This window comes from Camelus dromedarius, chromosome 14 (assembly GCF_036321535.1).
Source record: "Camelus dromedarius isolate mCamDro1 chromosome 14, mCamDro1.pat, whole genome shotgun sequence".
NCBI lineage: Eukaryota > Metazoa > Chordata > Mammalia > Artiodactyla > Camelidae > Camelus > Camelus dromedarius.
This window is the reverse complement of record NC_087449.1, coordinates 53475970-53498741: the sequence shown is the minus strand read 5'-3', so window position 1 is coordinate 53498741 and position 22772 is coordinate 53475970.

Here is a 22772-nt window from a genome sequence, read left to right as displayed (position 1 = left end):
TTATTATTAACTAAAGTTCATACTTAATTCAGAGCTCCTCAGTTTTGACCTGACATCCTTTTTCTGTTCCAGGATCCATCTAGGACTGACAGAAAGTGTCAGTTCCTTGAAGACAGGGATTTTTATCTGTTCTGCTCACTGCTGTATGCCTGGCACGTAGTAGGTGCTCCATAAATGTTTGCTGGATGAAAAAATGAGCACTAGAATCTGCCTGTAAGCCCACTGATCCCCCTTCCATCCATATTTTGCACCCTGAGTGCAAAAATCTCTGAGTGCATCCCTCCTGGGCCCTAGGTTCCACTGATCCGCATTTACTCCCACAATCCTGGAGGGTTGGTAGAGTTAGCTTGCCCTCACTGCTGAGGAAACTGAGACTCAGAGAGGCAGGTTCACACTGGCTGGGAGTGAAGCCTCTGGCCTCCTTAAGTCTACCAGCCTCCCTGAGACACACATCTGCTACAGCCTGGGATTCCTCTTGCAGTTAGGAGGGGCTTCCTGCACAGGTTAGCAGAGTGATTCAGCCCAAACCTCATGCACAGTCAAGGAGACATCTGGTGGACAGGTGCTTTCCTGGGCTCTGCCTGGGTCAGGCCCTCACCACAGTTCTGTGCACGCGAGCAGACCGAGGCCCTGTCCAAGCTTGCACAGCCAACCCAAGCAGGAGTGGGTGGGCAGGTAGGCCTCCTTGACTACAGAGGCCAGCAGCTCCTAGAGTGGGGGGAGGATTTGTGAGTTCTCAGTCTCAGGTGACAAGAGCCAGTGGGCTGCTTCCAGGCACCTCTGCCTTTTTCTACCTGGACCCTGCCTTTCTTTTAAGGGGCTTAATTCCCTCACCTTCCTAACCAGCAGGTGGCTGGAATTAATGCCTCCCCACTTCTGGGGGCGGAGTCAGTCCACCAATGGCATCCTTAAGACTGCTCTGATTGGTTCAGGGATGGAAACTCAACCCCACAAGGGCCAATGAGTTGCAGGGAGACTTTACCCGCCTTCAGCAAAAGAGCACTTCCCTTCACGCCCACCCAAACTGCCACCTGGTGTGAGGATGTTTCATTCACGGTGGCCTGTCATGGATTGTCCACGAGGCACTGGGTGAAAAGCCTCACTCACAGGCTGGCCAGGGTGAAGACAGGAGACAAGAAGTGCTCACCCGCCGACAACAAGGCCCTGCAAGCAAGCACTAGGGATCCCATAGATACTGGGCATCTAGCTGCAGTCAGCTTTTCCTGAATAAAGGAAGAGATGGATGGATGATGCCTGCCCTCAGCTCCCCATCCTGAATGAGCTACTGAAGTGGACTTGTTATCTGTCCTTTAGTTGCTCCTCCATCCCAAATGTCTCTAGCTTCAGTTCCTCAATCTGTATAGTCAATGTAATAATACTATCTACTTCCTAGAATTATTGTGGGAACAAAATGAATTTAATATATGTCTAGCACATAGTAGGTGCTTAATAAATGTCAATTATTATTGTTATTATCATCATCATTCCCCCGCCGGGGGGATCTCATTTTTCTCATCTGTAAAATAGGAATTCATTCAACAAACTGCTGATCATCATCTGTGTGCCAGGCATTGTGGTTAAGATCTGGGGCAGTTATAGAGATGAATGGGCCAAATCTGTGCCTGGAGGATTTAATCTTCTGGTGTGATAATAAGTCAGGGTTAAAATCCAGTGGGAGGAAAGCTAGGGCTTATGGAAACTCAACTCTACAGCTGTAGGGTGACCTTTGACGCTGCCTATGAAATAGGGCTAACTGAGGTGAGAGATGGGATTGATTCCACGTCCCCTGCTCTTTCCGGTATGTTGAGTTGGCATGCAAATGGTTGAGATGGGCTCCAGTTGTTGACCTGAGCCAGACAGAAAAGGAACAATAGACCACCAGTGAGCCCAAGGGCTAGGGCAGGCAGATAAATTAAGGGTCAGAGAAGAATGAATCAACTTGTATTTCAGGCATTTTTACCCTAAAATATTATCTTAATTTTTCAAACTATGTGAAATAATATATAAATCTAATTCTTTAGACCTTTATCTTTTCTGAAAAATGAGTGAAAATTTTATTTTAATGGACATTAGTATCTGATGTGAGCAGCCAGATTATACCACCACCTGGTGGCAGCATACTAAAGATGCAGGTTTGTTTTGTTAGATGAACAAAACACTGCCAACTCAGTTTTTGGATATGACCAGAGATATCAAAGCCATTCCTCCCATTCCTCTTCTCTCCACCTCTTTACTGAAACCCAGCTTCCATAGTTGACGCTCCCAAGTTCCCAGCTTTTTATCTGAGCCACATCAGCTCCAGTTTTCCAGTAGACAAGTCAACCTGCCCCTCCTCTGTATTTCTTGCCTGTATCAGCCCTGGAGAGCCTCAAGCCCATTTTCCCTTAGCTCTATATTTGTTCTAACACCTCCCCAATCCCTGAGCCCAGCCCAAAAGGGGAATGTGGAAAATATGGAGAGAACCTAGTTCAAGGGTAATGGTTAAGAGTGCAGTTGCTACACTTAGACTGATGTGGGTTCAAATCCCAGCTGGTTGTTGGCCTCTGGACCTCTCTAAGCCCTCTCTGAGCCTCAGATTCCCCATCTGAAAACTAGGAAATAGCCTGGATTCAACAAGAGACTTCTTGTTCTTTCTACTACATGTCTTTCTAATTTTCTTTCTTCCAGAGCTGGAGTGAGTGGAGACTGAGAAATGATAGGGGAACTGGGATGGAGAGGAGCACCTCTGCCCCTTGGGGCCCCTCTCCAGAAATGGCCAAGGCCTAGCCTTGCCTGAAGATCTTGCACAATCTCCTTCCCAGGCGCTCTCCATCGTAATTTATCCAGTCCTCTCTTCCAAACTTCTTCAGAGCCTGGCCCTAACATCCTATATCATCTTATAATCAATCTACTCAGCACTGAAAGGGCAATGAATGAGCAAAGGTCCACTGGCCCCTCTTTGGGGCCCAGAGAGAGCAATGCTTACTTAACTCATTCAAATGGCTCACAAAAGGTGGTGTTCCAGGTCCTTGCGTAGGTGAGAAATTGCAGAGCTGGGCTTCCCCAGTCTTGGCAACCACCAGAGCCCTGTCCTGAAGCAGAGGAAGCCAGCCTTTCAGCTCGATGCTGATGCTGCCTGGATCTTGTGTGGCCTTGGGTAAGTCGCTCACTCCGTTAAGCCTGTATCCCCATCTGTAAAAGGGAGCTCTCCAATGTCGTTCAGCTCCAACAACATGGCTGCTGGGGCTGCTGAAGGGGTGGGTAGGGTCGGGGTGTCCTCTCCCTTCCCCTGCCTCCTTGGGAACCCTAAGACCCTGCTTGGAGGAGGAGGCACTGCTTCTCCTGGAGAAGTAGGTCCCAGGGGACTCTGATCCTCCCCCACGCTCACTGTGGGCACCAACACTAAGTGCGTATTAATTATTACCAGCTCCCCCTTGGGAAGCAAATTCAAAGTGAGGTCACCATGGTAACCCAGACGGTTGCAACATGACCAAAATTTTAAAGTGCTCAACATGTTCCAGGCAAATTACCTCTTAGTGGAAAAGAAAAGATTAGGACCTCAATCCCACACCTCGGTGGCCTGGGGAAGAAGAGACCAGGAGCTCTCCCACAAGAGAGGGTAAGGCGGGGGTAGGGCAGGGTGCTGAGAGGCCCTGCCTAGAGAGGCCAGAGCAGAGCTGGAAATGACATCCAGGGTCTTGGGTTTAGTCCCAGGCCTGGTACGATCTTGTCTGCAACCCCAGGCTGGTGTCTTGCCCTCTCTGGGCCTCCAGTACAGCTTCACCCAGCAGTATCCCTTCAAAGATCAAATAGATGAGCCAGTGAGTTATTAACCTCACATTGGGGGTGGGGAGGGGAAGGGGGAAAGCCTGAGAATTTTTTGCTAATCAGGCCTCCAAGGCAGAGAGACCACCTGGATTCAAACCCCAGCTCTGCTGCCCAGCACCTGTGTGACCTGGGGCCTCGCTGAGCTCTGGCTTCCTTATGTATAAGAGGGGTGCTGAGGGGAAGGGACAGCTCAGTGGTAGAGCACATGCCTAGCATGCATGAGGTCCTGGGTTCAATTCCCAGTACCTCCATTAAATAAAAAAAATAAACCGAATTACTGGCCCCTCCAAGAAAAAAGAAAAGAAGAAAAAAATTATTTTAAAAAAGAGGGAAGCTAACAGTAATCCCAAAGGTTATGAAGGTTAAATAAATAGCCCACAGAAAGCAGGGTCCCTGTACATAGTCGGTGCTCATGTCATCATCGCTGCTGTGTCCCATGTGCCAGGCCCTGAGTTGAGCAAGTCACAGATGATCTGGCCCTGAATCCTCACCACATTCCTCCCATGAGATGGTTAAGCTCATTTGACAGCTGTGGAAGCTGAGGTTAGCAAGGACTCCCAGAGGTGCACAGACAGGGCATGGGGCCCGGATTCCCACCCAAGTCTGCCTTGAGTCTGAACTCAAGCCCCTGAACACTCCCTGCACAGCCGAGGAGGAAATGAGGCTGTGCTGAGTGCCCAGCACAAGTGTGTGGCTTGCAGTTGGTGCTTATTAAATACTGGGCACCCATAGGCACACCCAGGTTTTGTGTCACAGCCACTCTCTTGTCCCTGACCCTTGTCTTCTGGGGCTTGGGCAACTGGCTCTGGTGGGTTCAGAACTTCCATGGCTCAGGCAGTGATCTGGGAATTAGCAGGACCCTCTTTAAGCTGCTGCATCACAATGGCCCTGCCTGTCCCTGAGCCCCAGGCTGCCCTCACACTGTAGGGACAGATGGCCGGGAGCCGCCTCTGACCTCATCCTACCCTAGCTACCCTCTGGCTGTCAGGGCCCCCAGCTACCCCTTCCTGCAGGGTCATCATCCCACCCCGCCCTCCCCTCCCGGCCACCCTCAGGCAAGGCTGGCTTTCCCAGGACAGAATGGGGTCAGACCTGCTGAGTGATAGATGGATTTAATAACCAGCTTTTCCTACCACCAGCCCACTTGCCCTCCACTGTCCCAGGCCCACACAGGGGCCAGAGTCAGCCTCATCCGTCAGGGGAGAGTGGGTCAGATGGGTGGAGACCATACTCCCAGCCAGCTCAGGGTCTCCGGGAGCCCAGAGCAGCTCAAAGCTGAAAACTAGGGATACAGACACCCCACCCTTCTCCTTGATGGGGATATGGCCTTGAGAAAATAACTTGTCTTCTCTGAGCCTCAGTTACTCCATCTATAAAATGGAGTGGATGCTCCCCACCACCTGCCTGCTAGGGTTACTATCAGGCCTGAGCCAGCAGCAGACCTGATCTCGCTTGGTAAATCCCCAGGCACACATGAGACATTATTCTGGTTAGTGATAATCTTGGCTGCTGTCTGGGTTGGGTCTCCCCAGAAGCAGATCCTGAGACAAAGGTGAGAGAAGTTTCCTTGGAACTTCTTGGGCAGTTATGGCCTGGTGGGAAAGTGGGGAAATGAGACAGGGAGGGAAGAATTCAGTTTAGAGTGTGCTCATCAGCAGGCTACATGGCAGCAAGCTATGGAGGCTCATCCCTTCTGGAGAGCCCTGGGAGATGGGGTAGGATGGGTCGCAGATTTGTCCCAATCAAGAGGTGAGAAGATGGGCTATTTATCCACCAGCTCCCATCCGCCTTTGGTTGAGGGCTGTTCCCAAAGACACTTTGCTGCTTCCCAGTACTTCCAGCTTCCCTGTGAGGGGGCCACACGTGCCCTCTGGGGAGAGAAAGCCCTCAGAGGGTTGCAGGTATTTACATAGGAGGCCATCAAGTGCTCAGGAATGGTGATGCTAAGGGGATGCAGACAGGGCTGAACACACATGATCTCGTTCGTTGTTATCCTCACATCACCCTTATGAGGGAGGTACTCTTACTAGCCTCATTTTGCAGATGAGGAATGCAAGGCTCAGTGAGGAAATATTCACTTGCCTAAGGCCACACAGCTCAGAAGGAGTGAGGCAAGGATTAGAATCGGGTCTCTGGTCTTTCCACTGCCTTCCAAATTGGCAGGACGTATAGGCATGTGGGTTGCAGCCAGTAGCGTGCTGATAAATGTTTAACTATGGGAGAAAAAAAAAAAGCCCAGGCTTATGGTGTTTACCGGTTGCCATGGTATAAACACTCCCACCATGGCCAATTTCAAGCTACCACACCGATAGCTGTCACTGAACACAGAGTTAGGAAAAGATGCTAACAATTGGCTCTCGTGAGCTGGTCTGAGCTGGCTCCAGCACACCACTGGTTGGGACATTTTTGGTCTCCTCTCCTACCCTGCATAGCTCTCAGTACTGATCAGACTGAATTTCTCTCTATGGTGCAAACACATCACATCTGTTCGAGCTCCCACCCTTTTGCTCCAACTCTTCCTTCCTTCTGGAATACCCTTTTCTTCCTCTCCATGTGTCCAAATCTTATTCACCTGTTAAGAGCCTGCTCTGGTCTCACTTCCTCTAGGCTGTATTAGTCAGGATAATTACCACTAGCTGCTATAACAAACAACTACATAATCTCAGTAATTTAACACAATCTAAATTTATTGCCCCTTTGTTCTGCACTCCAGGGAAGGTTCCTCTCACCCTGGAACCCAGATTCCTTCCACTTTTAAATGCTAGCTAGCATCATCAACACTTCACATCCAGGTTCACCACAGAATAGGGAGAGGGCATGAAGGGCCCCACAAGAGTTTTATGGACAGCCCTGGAACTGATGCTCATCACTTCTACCTATTTCGTCAGCCAGAACTGCCCCTCCTGACTTTGAGGGGGCCAAGGAGGATTGCATACTGGAAATGTGATTTTCTTCCAAGGAGAATATGAAACCCTGAAAATGAGACAAAGCCAGCTTCTGCTTCTACTCCCCCAACTTCCATAGTGCAGCTGACTTCTTTCTCTTCTAGATTCTTCCAGAACATACTATCCAGAAACTGTTTACTTTGGTCTTAGACTGTTGGGCATAGTTACTGGGTTGGTCCTTTCTGCCTCTGTAGACTCACAGAGGCTGAGCTATGGAAGGTCCCTAGAAACAGGGTTCCCAACCACCTGTGGATTCAGGGTGCCCAGTCCAGATAATGCAGGTTTGGAAAAGAGTCCAGCAATCAACATTTTTAACTGGCTTGTTAGGTAGTTCAGATGTGCAGCTAACATTGGAACCCACTGATCTAGTCCAAAGTTCCCATTTCATGGATGTGGACACTGAGGTCCAGAGAGGAGGAGGAATTTGTCCTAAGCCATGGAGTAAGTTAAAGCTGGATCTGAAACTTGAACCCAGGGCTCCTGACTTTTAACCCTGGGTTCTGTCTATATACCATGGAGTGTCTCTCCAAGACCTGACTGTAAACCCCAGCACAAGACACTGGTCAATGCTGAGTCAGCCATGAGTTATTAAGATGACCTTTGTGGTCAAGAGACAGTGAGTTGAATGTGAGCTCTAGAAATAGGTGGACCTGGGTTCAAACTCTACCTTTTCACCTGCTTGTTTGGGGATCTTGGGCAAGTCTGTCATCTCTCTGAGCTTTGGTTTCCCTACCTGGATAATAGTACCCATCCCATAGGTTAGGAGGATAAAATGTATGAAAAGTACTCAGCCCAGTATCTGGTAAATTCTCAATAAATACAGTTGACTTTGGTTATCTGCCAAGGTGAGTGGTTGTTCTCGAGGAGAATGAGTGGTATCTGGAAACAAACTCAAGGATGAGGCTAATCCAGAAGAAATCCTCCTCTGGGTAAAGTTTCAGCTGCTGTGCAAATAGATCTTTCATAAAAATCAGCTCCTAAAATGTACATGTGGAGCGAGCCCTTGGAAATTCAAGCAGCACAGCTTGATCTTGGTTTTTATCCAATTGGGCCTATAGCTAATTGCTTCTAAAATATACCCAAGCTGTGTGTGTGCGCATATGCAAGCCTGGGCCTTGCTTCTGTGCACAGAGGCTGTGTGGGTCCCAGCCCACAGGAGGGCCATGTCAGTCAGGGCAGGCCAGGCTCTGCTGCAGTGACAAACGCCCCCATAGCTTAGAACTGCAAAGCCTGCTTTCAGTCACTCTCCGTGTCCATTGTGGCTTGGCTGGGGCTCTGCTCCTGGTAGGCAATCAGGCATGTGGGCTGAAGGAACAGCCCTCAAACTCAACTATTGCTGTCCCCTGTGGCCAAAAGAAAGAGGGCTCGGCAGGGTTTTACTCGGGCAAGAAAGTGCTCTGCCCTGAAAGGGAATCACATAACTACTTGAATCCTAATGCAGACACCACCTCTCTGAGGCAAATCCCTGAGCCCACCTCCTTCCCCATCTGCACAGAGGGGATTAGAACACTGCCTACCTCACAGGTGTGAGGGGCGACCTGACATGATACTGTGGACTTCTTAGAACAGGATGGATAAAGAACTTGATAAGTTATGGATTATAATACCAAATAGCAGAAACAACCCACATGTCCATCCACAGATGAACGGATTAACAATTGTGGTCTGGCCATACAATGGAATACTATTCAGCCAGAAAAAAGAATGAAGTACTGATACATATTTCAACATAAATTAACCCTAAAAACACTTAGGCTAAGTGAAAAAGACAGCCATAAAAGGTCTCATAGTTTGTAATTCTATTTATATGAAATGTCCAGAATAGGCAAGCCCATAGGGACAGAAAGTAGATTAGCATTTGCCGGGGGCTGGGGGTAGGAATTAGGAGCAACTGCTAGTGGGTACAAGGTTTCCTTTTAGGGTGGTGGACATGTTGCAGAATTGGATAGTGGGGATGGTTGCACAACATTGTGACTGTACTACAACCCACTTTAAAATGTTGAAATTTCTGTTATGTGAATTGTATCTCAATAGTATAAAAATTAAAAACTAAGAATAATAATAAGTGAAGGGTAAGAAAGACTCCCCTCTCCTACAGAGTTGTTCACCCTCACCCCACCCCAACTATGAGCCCCCCCTCCCCTTTAATCTTTATCTTTATGTTGTCATTTCTGTGGACTAGCCTGTCTCCCCTGGCCATGGCAGAGCCTGGCTATTTTTGTTCCTTTCTGTGGCCCCTGCTCTTGGCAGGCAGGGTCAGGTGTATGAGCAGTACACTCTCACTCTTACTCACAAAGCTGTGCCTGCACCGTGTGTGTGTGTGTGTATGTGCATGTGTATTTGTGTGTGGATATGTATGTGCATGTGTGTATATGTATATGTACGTGTGTATATGTATATGCTCATGTGTATGTATGTGCTTATATGTGCATGTGTATATGTGTTTGCACATATACAGAAGGTGCACACACACAGCTTGGTCCTGGAGCCTTCAGGGAGCTGGTCATACACCAGCACCCATCGAAGGGGCCACCTCCCCTCTCTGGTTTCCCTGGGCCCTCCCGCTGCCCCCTGGATCCAGTGGGATTCCTGGAAGGGAAGAACTCTTGGCCATCCAGCCCCTTCCATCCAGCAGTCAGGAAGCCAGGCCCAAGGAGGGAGGACTTGCCTGGTGTCACACAGAGAGGTAGCAGCAGAGCAGGCCTGAGACCACAGGCACCCCACAGCTGGCCCGGTGCCCTCCCATGGTGGTGGCGTGTCGGAGAGCAGGCAGTGGGGCTGGGCAAGTGCTGAGAGGTTCTAGGTCTTCTCAGAGCCCCTCACACCAGTCAGGTGACCAGCCTGGTGTGTAAGGATGTAGAGGAGACAGCGGGCTGGTGGGCGTGGGGAAAGCTGAAGTCAGGCAGGGAAGGTCCCAGCCACTTAGGACTTCCTGTTTTTATCATTGCTCTAGTCATGGGAGACAGTTGTCACCGCAAAACCACAGCACCAAACCCACTGGCTTCCCTTCATGAGTGCCCCCCCTCCCAGCGGCCTCTCTCTGGGACTGTGTTCCCCTCTGTCTCCTTCCAGGCCTCCAGACCTGGGTCCCCATGTCAGAGATAAGGCTGGACCCTGAGATGAACCAGCCTCTCTGGGAGTCATCACTGCAGTCAGGGCCACCAACTCACTGAAGTTGGACCCATTCCCTCTTCCAAGGGCACTGCATTCATGCATTTATTGAGCACCTATTGTGTTTCAGCTCCTATACCATATGCTGAAGTTAAAAGGTATCAAAACCAGCCTGTCCAAGACCCCCTGGAGACAGACGTAAGCAGGCTAAGGGTCAGGGCCCCGCCCACTCCCAGAGCCAAGGGCCCTACGCCCCCCGCACCCATGAGAGGTTGCTCTTTCTGTCGTGTGTTCAGGACTCCCAGGGACAGTTTTTCACAAGGAAGAGACACATTCATGAGATGGGGTAGGTGGGCACAGATGCCACGTTAAAGGATGTGGACTCACAGAGGAGCAAAGTGATTCCATTTCTGATGAGAAGGAAGAGTCTCAGGTGGGTGCTCTCTGTCTTGAACACCTTTCTTACCTCCGCTGACCTCCCTTTGAACACAGAGACTGGCCCGCAAACTCAGAACCCTGGGGTGCCAGGATCCAGCTAGAAGGTCAGAACACTGCGTGATGAGCATCGTACTATTTTTGGCAAACATACAGTTTTGTATTTACATAGCTTCCTTTGAAAATAAATTAAGTAAAGATGAGCTGAGTTTTTGAAACACAAGATAGCTTTCAGCACGGGCAAAAGTGAAAGTGATTTTGCACGTTTAGGTGGTTTGGGAAACACAGTCCAAGGTTTCGGGGATTTGGGTGGTGGGGTGATTTCATCCTGGTTTGCTCCTGCTGGAAGGACCCTGGCCTGGATGCATCACAACTGACTTACCGTGGCCCAAGTCCTTGTCTTCAGAGCATCTGGGTGTTGAGCTCTCTGTCTCCAGAGCAACAACAGGAAGGGTGCTGGTGGCCCTGAAGGCAGGCTCCTGGGTGGAGGCCGCCCTCCCTCAGGTGCTGCCTCCTCCTCATGTGTGAGCTCAGCCAGCCTGGCCCAGTGCTGCTGTGACACCTGTGGCTCAGGACCCAGAACCATCACCCTCCTCTCTTCCCATCCCTGCCCCGTAGCTCTTCCAACAAAACCTTCAGATGACAACAAGGGGTCTGACTACCTGGCCCTCCGCCTCCCTACTCCCTTTCCAGGTAAATATGAGTTTCTCTCCTGGCATCCTGTTCTCTGGACCATGGTCCTCCCGCCTTGGGCCTCTTCTTCCTCGTTCAACCCCTTCCATGACTCCCGGGTGCCCACCTCCCTGCTACTGAGAGAAGCTGCCCTCAGTGAGTCTACGGTGGTTTTCTGGCAACTTCCTTTAAAATACCACCACCACCACCACCGCCTATAACTGTGGGACTCCTGCAGGGTGGAGCCAGGACCAGGGTGAGGCTAATGCAGTGCCTGGGGCACAAGGTTTCTGGAGGCACCCGTTCTCAGCGGTCAGTCTGAAAGTGAGTGCCTCCTTAATGTGTGTGCCCCAGGTGCCTCACTTGCCCTACACTAGTCCCTGCCACGCTGCAGAGCCCAAGAGAAAGAAAACCTGCTGGTTAGAAGGATGTTCTGGGCATCACTGGGGTTTGGCGTCATTCTCAGAGCAGTTGCCCCCTTGGAATCATACAACGTCCCAGGGAGGCTGATCGGCAAGGTGGCTGCCTCAACACAGTTGTGTGTGGTGTGCACTGCACAAGGGTGTAAAGCCAAGAGGGAAGTGTGGTTGAAATACAGCCTGTCCCCAATCTGTGTGTCTGAGCACAGAGGCTGTGTCAGCCTGGAGAAGGGGGCACCTTTCTGTATTTTGTCCACTGGTGAGGGCGACTTTCAGTACTTCCTACAGGGTACCAAATGTGCGGACAGGACAGAGGGAAGGTGATTAGAGAGGGGTGGGGACTGGCCCTAGGACACGAAGCAGATGGGTGAGGACCCAAGTTTTTTGATTCTTGACTATCTTCCTCCCTTTAATTTTTATCACTCTGGTTAAATACTTTAGAGAACCGAGTATCTCCCACCGGCAGAGGTAAATCTAGAATATGATGTCCTGGTTGTGCTCTTTCGTGCCTGCCCCTTCCCGACCCTGCCAAGGCAGCGTTAATTCCCTCCTTGATGTCTTTTCAGCAGCTTGGACTCACCTCTAGTCCCGCGTCTGTCTTCCCCACTGGACTGTGAGTTCCTGGAGGGCAGAGAACGTGTCTTGTCGCCTCTGTCTCAGCACAGGATTTGGTGAATGTACAGAAAACGGGGAACCCACATATCCTGGGACCCCAGGAGGCTTCGTCTTGGATCCAGGAGCCCTTAATAAGACAGAACATTAACCAAAAATAATTTTAAGATAATTCCAACTGTGACTTGTGTTTCTCTAATACTCTTAAAATAGGCTTCCCTCCATGTCCCTGACCCTTTTCCTCTCACTTTCCACTCCAGGGTCTCTGTCCATTTTCTTGGTTCTGTGACACAAAACCTGGAACCTGGATTGTCCAAAACCCAGATCTGCCTGACAGAGAGAGGGCAGGTGTAAGAAATCAGCTGCTTGCCCTCCCAAGCCATCCTCCTCTTCCTTCTCGGCACCTGGCTGGGCTGTGAGATGACGTTTCCCGGCCTCCCTTGCAGGAGTGGCCACAGGACTGAGTCCTGGCATGGAGTTCAGGCCTCAGCCCTCAGTCACCGGGTGTCCTCTTTTTCCTCCCTGCTGGCTGAGACCAGACATGGTGACAATAATGTCATACAGTGGAAGGAACCTGGGTCTCTGTATGATTGTGTAGAGCAGAAGTGCCCTCTAGGCCTGGAACACTCACTGGGGAGGTTTTGTGAGAGAGAAACACACTTCTGTACTCTTTCAGCGGCTTTATTTGGGGGTTTCTTTGCCTCAGGAAAGAGCAGCTTAGCCTTATCCCTAAATAACAGAGCAGAGAAGGGGGAGAAGGGGCTGAGTAGTCAGAACAAGAATGCTATTTAGGAGAAAGGGGGAGTGGAGTCTGGACCACTCCCACATGGCGAGCCTCGTCCCATCCCACATGTGAGGTGTGACTGAACAGCCGGGGTGGTTGCTGCTGCAGTGAGAGGTGGCTCTTCCTTCTGTAACCAAAGGGAAGAGGGGAGAACGGGGCACCAGGGTGCAGGCATGACAGTGACTCAGATGTGAGAGAAGTAACTTTCATTTTATCAGTGTTACTCTTCTAAAGGACCTGGGCCCCTGCCACCCTCCCCAGGGGCCAGGGAAAAGGCAGCCCCTTCCCCAGCCCATTTCACAAGAGTCTCCCCAGAAGAGGGTAGCTGGCTCACCCGAGGTCACCCTGGCCGTTGGAGGCGGAAGGGGCCAAGGAAACCCCAAGAGAGGATTTGGAGCCAAAAAGGATTTGAACCTGGTAGCAGATGGGGAAACCAGCAAGGGAATCTTCCCGAGGTGGAAAGATTAACTCAAGAAGCTACAGCCCAAGACAATGGATGGAAATGACCTAAGGAATTCCAGGAAGGAGTGGAGCCTGTGGTCCAGGCACCTGGTGAGCTAGGAAGGCAGCACCATTCACACCAACAATGCTGGGGCTGGCAGGAGGCAGAAAGGCTGAAGCACTGAGGTCTGAAAAGGAAATGCCGAACCACGAAGCTCTAATGTGAATTGTCTGAGCCAAAATGGACAAGGGGAGGGCCTGGAGCCCAGACGGCCAGGGAGTGGAAAGACTGATGGGCCCCAGTCTTCCTAGGTCATACCCATTCATTCAGCATTCCCTGAATATGTACTGAGCACCTGCAACGTACTGGGCACCTCTGCACTAGGGGATACAGCCATGAACCAACCAGAAGAAAGCCCCATCTTCCGGGGGCCCACATTCTAGTGGGAGGAACAGACCATGAAAGATAATCATAAGAAATAAGTCAGTTTTGTAGCATCAAGACACAATGAGAGCTATTTAAAACAACCACAGGACCAGGAGTGACAGAGACAAGGCCAACTAGGTAATCTGCAGAGCTCAATGCAAAATGCAAACATAGTTTGTTGTTCAAGAAGAAGAGAAAAGGTACCATTAAAGGTATACACGAAGCTTCCTTCCACAGTCTCTCTCTATCTCTCTCTCTCTCATCGCTGTGTCTTCTATTTGCTATTTAATGTTGCTCTAAGTAAAGAAAAAATTTTAATTTACATTATTAGCATGAGTTTTAATATTCATCTTTATATTGTGCAATGCTAGTTTTAAATGCAAATATCAACATTTAACTCGCATGTGTAATCACGGAAATGACACAATTTGTATTCCATGGCTTGTCCCCAAGGGTGCCCCAAGCTTGCTAGAAGAGGCAAACAGGAAGACTGGAAGGAAAAAGAAATCTCGGGCCCAGGCACAGAGTGAGGGAGTGCTGCTGGGCACAGGGATACCCTCAGGGTGAAGACTCTTACGGGCACCCAGGGGCTCCGCCCCGTCACCGAAGCCTCTCACTGGAGCCTGACAGCTGCCCAAGTCCCCCTCCCAAATCCTCCCTCCTGTCAGATGCTGGACTGATACAGAGTGCCCCAGATGGGGGCGGGGCAGGGGGAAGTCAACCTAGGCACCTCCTTCCCACAGGTCCACAGCTCTAACCCTTGGCAGATGGGCAATGCCCAGGGACCTTTAAGCTTCCATGCCAGGATATGCTCTGTACTTGGATTGGGGTCTTGCCTCCACTGAGATGTGGCCTCTGGCCAGTCACCCACCAGATGTGGCATGGTGCTCCCAGCCCAGGGTGGGGTTGGCTGCTGTCCTGCCCTGCCCGGAGACACATGGGGTATACATCTTGCCTCCCCTCCCCTGTCCTGTACCTATGACTGGCGTCCTGCCAGGCACCAAAGACAATGGCATAGGGGGAGGGGAATGGGGCCTGAAGTACAAATGGGGCCCCATGCAAGTGCCCTGGCAGCACTTCCCGATTCTGACCCAGGAGGGAGGAAAGGTTATCATTTTAAATGAGTATTCAGAGAAGGCTTTGTTAAGAAGGTGATGATTGAGCAAGGACTTGAAGAATGAGAAAGAATGAGTCACTTAGATTTCAGAGGGAACAGCAAGTGCAAAGGCCCTGGGTTGGACACGTGTCTGGTGCGTCTAAGGGACAGCAAGCAGGCCCATGCGGCTGGAGTGCAGGGGTGAGGAGGGACAGTTTAAGGACTTAGGCTTTTAGTCTGAGAGAGAGGGGGAGCCAAGGAAGGGTTTTCAGTATAGGAGTGAGTGACATGGTCAGACTTAGGTTTTCCAAGGATTCCTGTTGGGTTGAGAACAGACTGTAGGAGGCAGTCAAGCAGAGCGCTATTGCAGTAATCCAGGAATGGGGTGATGGTGGCTCAGACTAGGTCGGAAGGATGGTGGTCATATTCTGCATATTTAACAATAACAATCTAATGAATATTTATTGGGCTCCATCATGCTGCCTATGGTCCAAGGCTCAGTGTTAAGCAGGAAATACAAGGTTCCTGCTGTTCTGGAGCTGATGTTCTGGTGAGGTAGAGGCAGATAATAAGCAAAGAAAGGAAAGATAAGAAAAATATTGGACATGATAAGTGCTCTACATAGAATTAAAATCGGGTGACTGGAATACTTCTTCAGATGGGTGGCCAAGGAAGGTCTCCCTGAGATGACATTTAGGCTGAAATCTGAGAGACAAGAAGAAGCTACCATGAGATCAGGGGGAAATCATCCCAAGCAGAGAGGATAGCATGTGCAAAGGCCCTGTGTATTAGTCTGCTTGGGCTGCCATTACAAAAATACTGTAGACTGGATGGCTTAAACAATAGAAATTCATTTCTCTCAGATTGGGAGGCTGGTAATCCAAGATTGAGGTGCCCGCTGATTTAGTTCCTGGTGAGAGTTCTCTTCCTGGCTTGCAGACGACCACCTTTTTTGCTGTGTCTTCCAAAGCCTTTCCCTAGTGCGTACACAGAGAAAGCAATATCTTTCCTCCCCATTTTGTAAGGCCACCAATCCTATCAGATTAGGACCCCATACTTATGACCTCATTTAACCTTCATCACTTCCTAAAAGCCCCATCTCCAAATACAATCACACTGGGAGTTAGGACTTCAACATATGAATTTGAAGGGAACACAATTCAGTCTGTAGCGCCCTGAGTTGGGAAGAAAGCTTGGCCATTCCAAGGCAAGACAAGGAGAAGGCTGATGGTCGGGGGAGCTTGGGGCTGAGGTGGGAGAGGCAGGCAGTGGTCAGCTCGTACAGCCTTTACAAGACAGGCTAGGAAATTTGGATTTTACTCTAAGTGCTGACTATTTCTGAGCATTTCCCAAATGCCAGGCCTGGTGCTAACAGCCCCGTGGGCATGATCTCATTTAATCATAACAGCAGTCCCAGGAGGTGCATGTTATCTCTGCCAGTTTTACAGGTAATGAGACAGAGTCCCAAGTAGCCATGTTCAGAGACCAGAGATGCCCTACACTCACTTGTGGGTGCTCAGGCCCCCAGAAAGTGAGGCGAGAGCGACCCAGAGCTGAGCCAGGAGAATGGGCCCTCCATACACGGCTGCCTCAGAAGCAGATGCTGGATTCAACCCAACAGAAGCTTACTGAGCCCCTGGCCCTGGTGAAGGGTCACTATGAGGCCTCAGTGTGAATCAGCCCCAGTCCTGGCGGGTGAGGACAGGGTTTCTCAAGCTCAGATTCTCAGGTCCTCTGGATCCAGATATCCTGGGGCATGAATTTTTGGGAGCCCACCTGTAGATATAGGAACTCTGAAGGTGTTGCTTAGGAATCTGCATTTTTAACCAGCACCCCAAGGGGAACCACTGCTGTAGGGGGCGGGGCAAGGCAGGTGTGCAAGCAGCTGGAAAAGGGACTCCCAGGAAGCAGGCTTCCACAGCACCTGCGGAGAGCAGCTTCTGCTGGCCTGGGAAGTACAGCTCACTGACTCGGCTGGGCACTGAATGGGGACTGATTTCCCAGGGTGGAGAACAGGGAGGAAGAGGGCATTCCAAGAGGAGGGAGCTGCCTGGGCAAAGACTTGGCGGCTGGGCATGACTCCAGGAGAGAAGGAAAGGAGGTGAGGGGAGGTTGTGCACAAGAGTTCTTTGATCCCACTGTGACCAAGGGACACTGTGACCAGGGGTGTTTTCATTAGCCTGCAACAGCTGGGGGGACAGGACTATTGCAAATTGGCCCCTGTTGGCTGCACAGGTAGCCTCTGCTCCTTGCTTGGGCCCCTAAAAGCCATGGATGGATGGATCAACTGACCCAGCTTCTCTCCTTCCTTCTGAGGGAGGAGATAGATGACTGATTTCAGGGCTTTTATCCCAGAGAACAAAGGGGCTGGAGGCTTAGGGGAGGAGCGAGGACCTCTGTGCTGGGCATGGCTGACCTTACGGCCCTTCCTTGGGTGGCCCTCAATGTGCTGGCTGGGCGGAGAGCAGGAGAGGCCACCAGTCTCTCAACTGAGCTCTTCTGCTCAGAGCGGTCACACCCGGAGGGGTGCTGGAGCTGGGTGGCTCACAGGAGCAGATTGTTAAATAAATATTCAGGAAACTTGCAAGCTGGTTGTTAAACTTCTGGTAACTTAAAATTGGCCATAGTGGGTGTATTTACACCATGGAAATTAGGAGAGCTGATTAAAAACTCAGGACTCCACTGACAAGGGAGCCACAAGCACCATGGGTCAGGGAGCAGATGGAGAGCCTTGTCCAACACACAGCCTCTGTGCAAGCCTGGGTGAGCCCTGCACTGGGCCCAGGAAACATCCAGGTACGTTGGATGCTGTCAAGTGTCTCTGCTCTCAGGGAGTAAGCAGTTTAGTAGGGAGACAGAAAAACAACAGGGGAGGTTACAAATCAGAGGGAAAACACTAAAAACAGTGGCCACATCTTGAGTCTCCCACGTGTCATGGTGCTGGGAAATTTTCACACATCATCTTTATTCCTCGCAGTACATCCCACTGTACAGATGGGAAAAATAAGCTCAACAGGATGAAATCATCTGCCCAGGATCACACAGTTGACAAAGTCAGGTCTAAAATCCACAGTGTTCTGACTCTGGAGCCCGTAGGGAGGCTTAATTGCTGCAAAGTTCTGCTTCCGTGTATCAGGCTGCCCTGTGGAGCACAGAGCATGGAGAACCTAACCCCAACTAGGGCAGACACAGGAGTGGCAGAGGGAAAGGCTTCCCAGGAGGGGTGACATTTGGTCTGGGTTTTGAAGGATGAATAGAGTTTGCCAGTTTTAGGGCAAAGTGGAGAAAGGCATTCCAGGTGGAAGGAAAAACATAGGAAAAGGCATGGAGTTGTAAGCAGGCATTAGAAGTTGGGGGGGAAGAGAGAACAGGGTGGCTTGAGGAGGGTGTGTGATTGGAAGGGAGGCAAGATGGCAAGGTAAGTTGGGATTTAGGTGAGAAGGGCCTTGAAAGCCAGACTAAGAGATTTAGTCTTTATCCTGCAGACTTTGGAAGCCACAGAAGTTGAAAGCCCATAGAACTATGGAAATGTTATGATGAGATTGTTATGATGTTTTGTTTTTACAAAGTCCCCTAAAGCAGTGCTTCTCAAGCCATCTGTGGAGAAGGACCGTTCCTCAAAATTTTAGAATCTGTCACAGACCAGTGCTTTAGTAAAATACAAGGAAAATCAATTACTAGAAAAATAAAATGAAAAAAAAGTACAAGCCTGTTTTTCTCACTAGTCAAGACATAAAATTACTCTATCAAATTGCTCTACAAGTTCTCAGCCTTGATTTCTGCACTCACTTTGATAGAGATGAGCTTGTCCAGGGATCTCTCTTACAGGCACAAGTTTAGGACAAATGCAGGTTCTCCTAGTAAGAGCTGAGTGCTGTCAAACAAACCCCATTTTGGAGATGAGGAATCTGTTGCTCAGAGAAGGTACATGGCTGCCCAAGATCATGCAGCTGGTGAGTGGCAAGGGCTGGGATTCAAATGTGGGGCTTTCTGTCTTGCTGCACTCGGCCCATGTGGCAGGTGCAGCCCAGTCCCTCAGCCCAGTCCCTTAGCCTTGTCCCTCCCGTTAACACAAGGTTAAGAGCCCTGCAGATGAGGAAACAGAGCCAATGTAAAAATGGAACTTCCTTGCCCAGGGTCCCACTGCAAGAGGGTGGCAGAGGCAGCCAGCCTTCAGGTCTCTGGACACCAGCCCATGCTCAATTGTGCCACTCAGCCTGCCCCTGTGTCCGTGCAGTGACCTCCAGGCCAGATAGCATCAAGGAGAACAAGGGTAGGAGAGGCAGGAAGAGGCAGGGAACTCATCAATTGCTGGCAATTACACGGTGCTTTGTCATTCTTAATTAGCTCAGCAGCTCAGTAGCCAGAGACATCCCTCTGGACCCCAGGCAGAGGAGGGGACAGCTGCTAGTCCCACCCAGGAGGGCAGTCTGGGCCTGTAGGAGCACCTCCCCCAGCCCCTTTAGGTGCTGCTGCTTTCCAGCTACAGAGGGTCAGCCACTTGCTGGGCACACTCTGAGAACCAGAGTACAGAACTTAAGTCAAGCCCTTGGATGTTTATCCTCCCCTGTGGCAGGTACTGGCCAGCTGTTCCAGGAGACCCTGAAGTGAAAGATGGTTTCCAGCCCCTGTGCTTGAGGCATGCTCAGCTGCTGGGGAAAGCAAACAGGTTCACCAAAAACCATAAAAAATAAATGATAACCAGTGTTACCATTGACTAAGCACTTGTCACATGCCAGGCACTGGGCTAAGCATTTCCTGCATATAATTCCACAGAAGTCTTGCAAAGCCTTCTAAAGCAGGTAATATCCCCATTGCACAGATGAGGAACCTGAGGCCTGTTAGCTAAGGTTACATATATATACATATATGATTTGGTTTTAGAGCCCAGGTATGTAGAACTCCAAGGTCAAGCAGTTGTTGTCTAGGAGTATGTGTCTGAGTGTGAGTGTGTGTGTGCACACATGTTGGGGAGGACGATAGGTGTATGGGTAGCCATGACTGTGGGTGTTGGAGAGGGGGCCAACTGGATGTTCTGGGCAAAGGTGGGGAGGCTGGGAAAGTTGAGGAGGCAATCTGGCTGGAGATTTCTGGAAGAGGAAGCTGCATGGAAAAGGTCTGAGGAGCAAAGGGTTCAGAGACTGGTTGGGGCTGCTGGGTCAGTGGGACACAACTGGCTGAAGAGGCCCTGTGGGTTGCGTTAAAGGTCAGAGCCAAGTCTAAGCAGAAATCCCTGGGGCTTCTAACTCCCCAGTAACCCAGGTTCCCTCTGATGCCTTGGGAAAGGGCTGTCTCAGACCTGGGCCTGAGGGGCACTTGGGGTGGAGGCTCTGGGGAGAGACTGAACTACCCACACAGCAGACTGGGGCAGGCTGGTTCCAGTCCAAGAGAGCTCCCTTCCCTGGAAGCCAGTCAAGAATTATGATAATAATAACCACTCCATCTTCACTCTTCACCCAGTGAGGAAAATTATTTTAGTTTATTAAAATATGAAACATACATAGCACTTATTATATGCCAGGCATAATTCTGAAGACATCCTAAACATTAACTCTTTTAATCCTCACAACTACCTATTTTTACAGATAAGGAAACTGAGGCCTATGGAATTTAAATGACTTGTCTAAGGTCATGAAGTAAAAAAGTGGGGGAGATGGGGCCCCAGACTCCAGTATATATGGGGCTTCGCCACTGTGCTTTGCTAGTTGGGGGCAGAACACTTACTTTGCTGTAAAAACTCCCATTTTGCAGATGTGAAAACTGAGAACTGGTCAGGTGAAAGGACCGGCTCAAGGAGGACAGATTACTTGAGGAAATCAGGGCTCCTGATCCCAGCCAAGGCTTCTGTCTTGGTCCCACTGCAAGCCCAAGTGGTAGCTGGAGAGAAGCTGAGAGCCTTTCCAGCTCCTGGTGCCCACTGCCTCACTGGGGTCCCATGAGGGCCCAGTGGGGGAGAAAACAGTAAAATTACAATTCTGATGACATTTTTGTAAAGACAAAAGCCAGTTATTCCCATAGGGAGCTTCTCCCTTCCTTTTATGATTATTTTTCTTTCTGATTACTAAAGAACATATGATCATTGTAAAAAATTTTACAGCTAGATCAGAAAGGCAAACAAGAAAGAGAGAGAGAGAAGGAAAGAAAGAAAGAAAGAAAGAAAGAAAGAAAGAAAGAAAGAAAGAAAGAAAGAAAGAAAGAAAGAAAGAGAAAAAGAAAGAAAAGAAAAACCACATTAAAACTCCTTTGTACTGGTGTATTTTCAAGATTTCTTCGTTCCCTCTCGGTTTTCATAAGTATCCAAGCTAGGACTAGGCTTCTGGTCTTGGCTTGCTGTGTGACCTTGGGCAGGTCCCTGCCCTTTTCTGGTTCTCAGGCTTCTCTCCTATGAAATGAGTGTTTGGATATGGTGACCTCAGAAGAGGCCCCTCGCAGCTCTGACCGTCTGTTTCTGCTTCTGTTTCTGTGACTGGCAGAAGGGGCACAAGCAGGCTGCCCCTCTACAGGGGATGCATGGCTGACAGCTCCCAGCAAGTAACCTCCGGGAGGACACAATGGACCCAGTAAACAGCCCCAGTAAACAGCCTTCATCATGGCACAGTGTTCCCAAGCCTGCCTGCTTATCAGTCCCATATGGTGCCCCCTGCCAGCTGGACACCATCAGCTGCCCTTTACCAGCCAGTCCTGGGTGACTGCTTTTCCTTCAGTCTCCAGAATGCTCACTCTCTCTGCCCAGGACCTGGATGGCTAGGGATAAGGGAGCTGGGTGGCTCAGCCCTGTGGACCTACCTACCCATCACCGCAGCCCTTTGCAGAAGACAGCCTGCTGTGGTGAAAAACTGGAGAGAGGCAGGGAGGGAGAGGAGGGAAGAAGGGAGCGAAGAAAGGAACACTGATTGTATTCCAACTCCATTTGGATCCCTTGCTAGGCATCTGGGATTCAGAAATGAATCAGAAAAACTTATTGCCCTTGAAAGACACAAAGTCCAGAGGAGGTGAGAAGAGTAGAAACTGGCAAGTACAACACCTGCAATACTGAAAGCTCAGGCCTGTGGCATCCCATGAGGAGAAGCCTAACTGATGGATGATAGTTCAGAAAGCTTCCTGGAGGGGGCAACTTCATAGGTGAGTTCTCAAGGACAGGACTCATGTTATTTATTCCTTACAGACAGCCCTGTGGAACAGGTATTGTTGCTCCTTTTACAGATGAGGCTCAGAAAGGTGAGTTCACAACCACTCAAAGAAGGAAAGTTGAGTTCAGACCCCTGCATTCTACTCTGGCCTAAGGGACTAGGTTTGAGTTCAGTCCTGGCCTCTGACTTGCAGAGACCTGTACTGAGTACTTCTCTCCCAGTCCTTGCGCTCTTATCTGTAAAGTGGGTCTGCCACGGGCTGTAGTGTTGTTGGAGCAAAGGACAGAATGGCCAAAAAACTACTTAATTTATAAAGTGAGAGAGGAATGTCAGGCTCCCTATTCTGCTGGGGACAGCATAGCCTCATCTTTCCCCCAACACAGGAACAGAACTCCTGCCTCTGAGCCAGAAGCAATCCCAGAGGCTGAAATTCACCTTGCTGAGGCAAAACCTCCCTCTACCCCCACCCTCAAGAAGAAGACCTAGATATAAGTACTTTCCTTCTGACTCCTTTGGTAAAGCCTGATGAAAAGGCACAGGATCCTAGAGAGAATTCTAAATATTGGACTTGGAAAATCTGTGCTTGAGGAATTCTAGAATCCAGACTCCCTTCAAAGTGCTCCCTAGCAAGCAGGGCAGGGTTTTGGGTCAAGGTCATGAAGCACTTGGCCCTGGCAGGTTGGAAGGATCACTAAGGACAGGACATCATCTCATTTTACAGACCCAGAAAGGAGAAAGATTTGCCTGAAAGCACACAGCAAGTCAGTGTCAGAGCTAAGGCTTCTACCCCATACCTCAGAGCATAACACCTAGGCTATACCACCTCTGAGGCTACTTGGGGAGTAGGGTGGACAGGGGGCAGCCCAGTGTGCCCAGGTTGTGCTAGGGAGGAG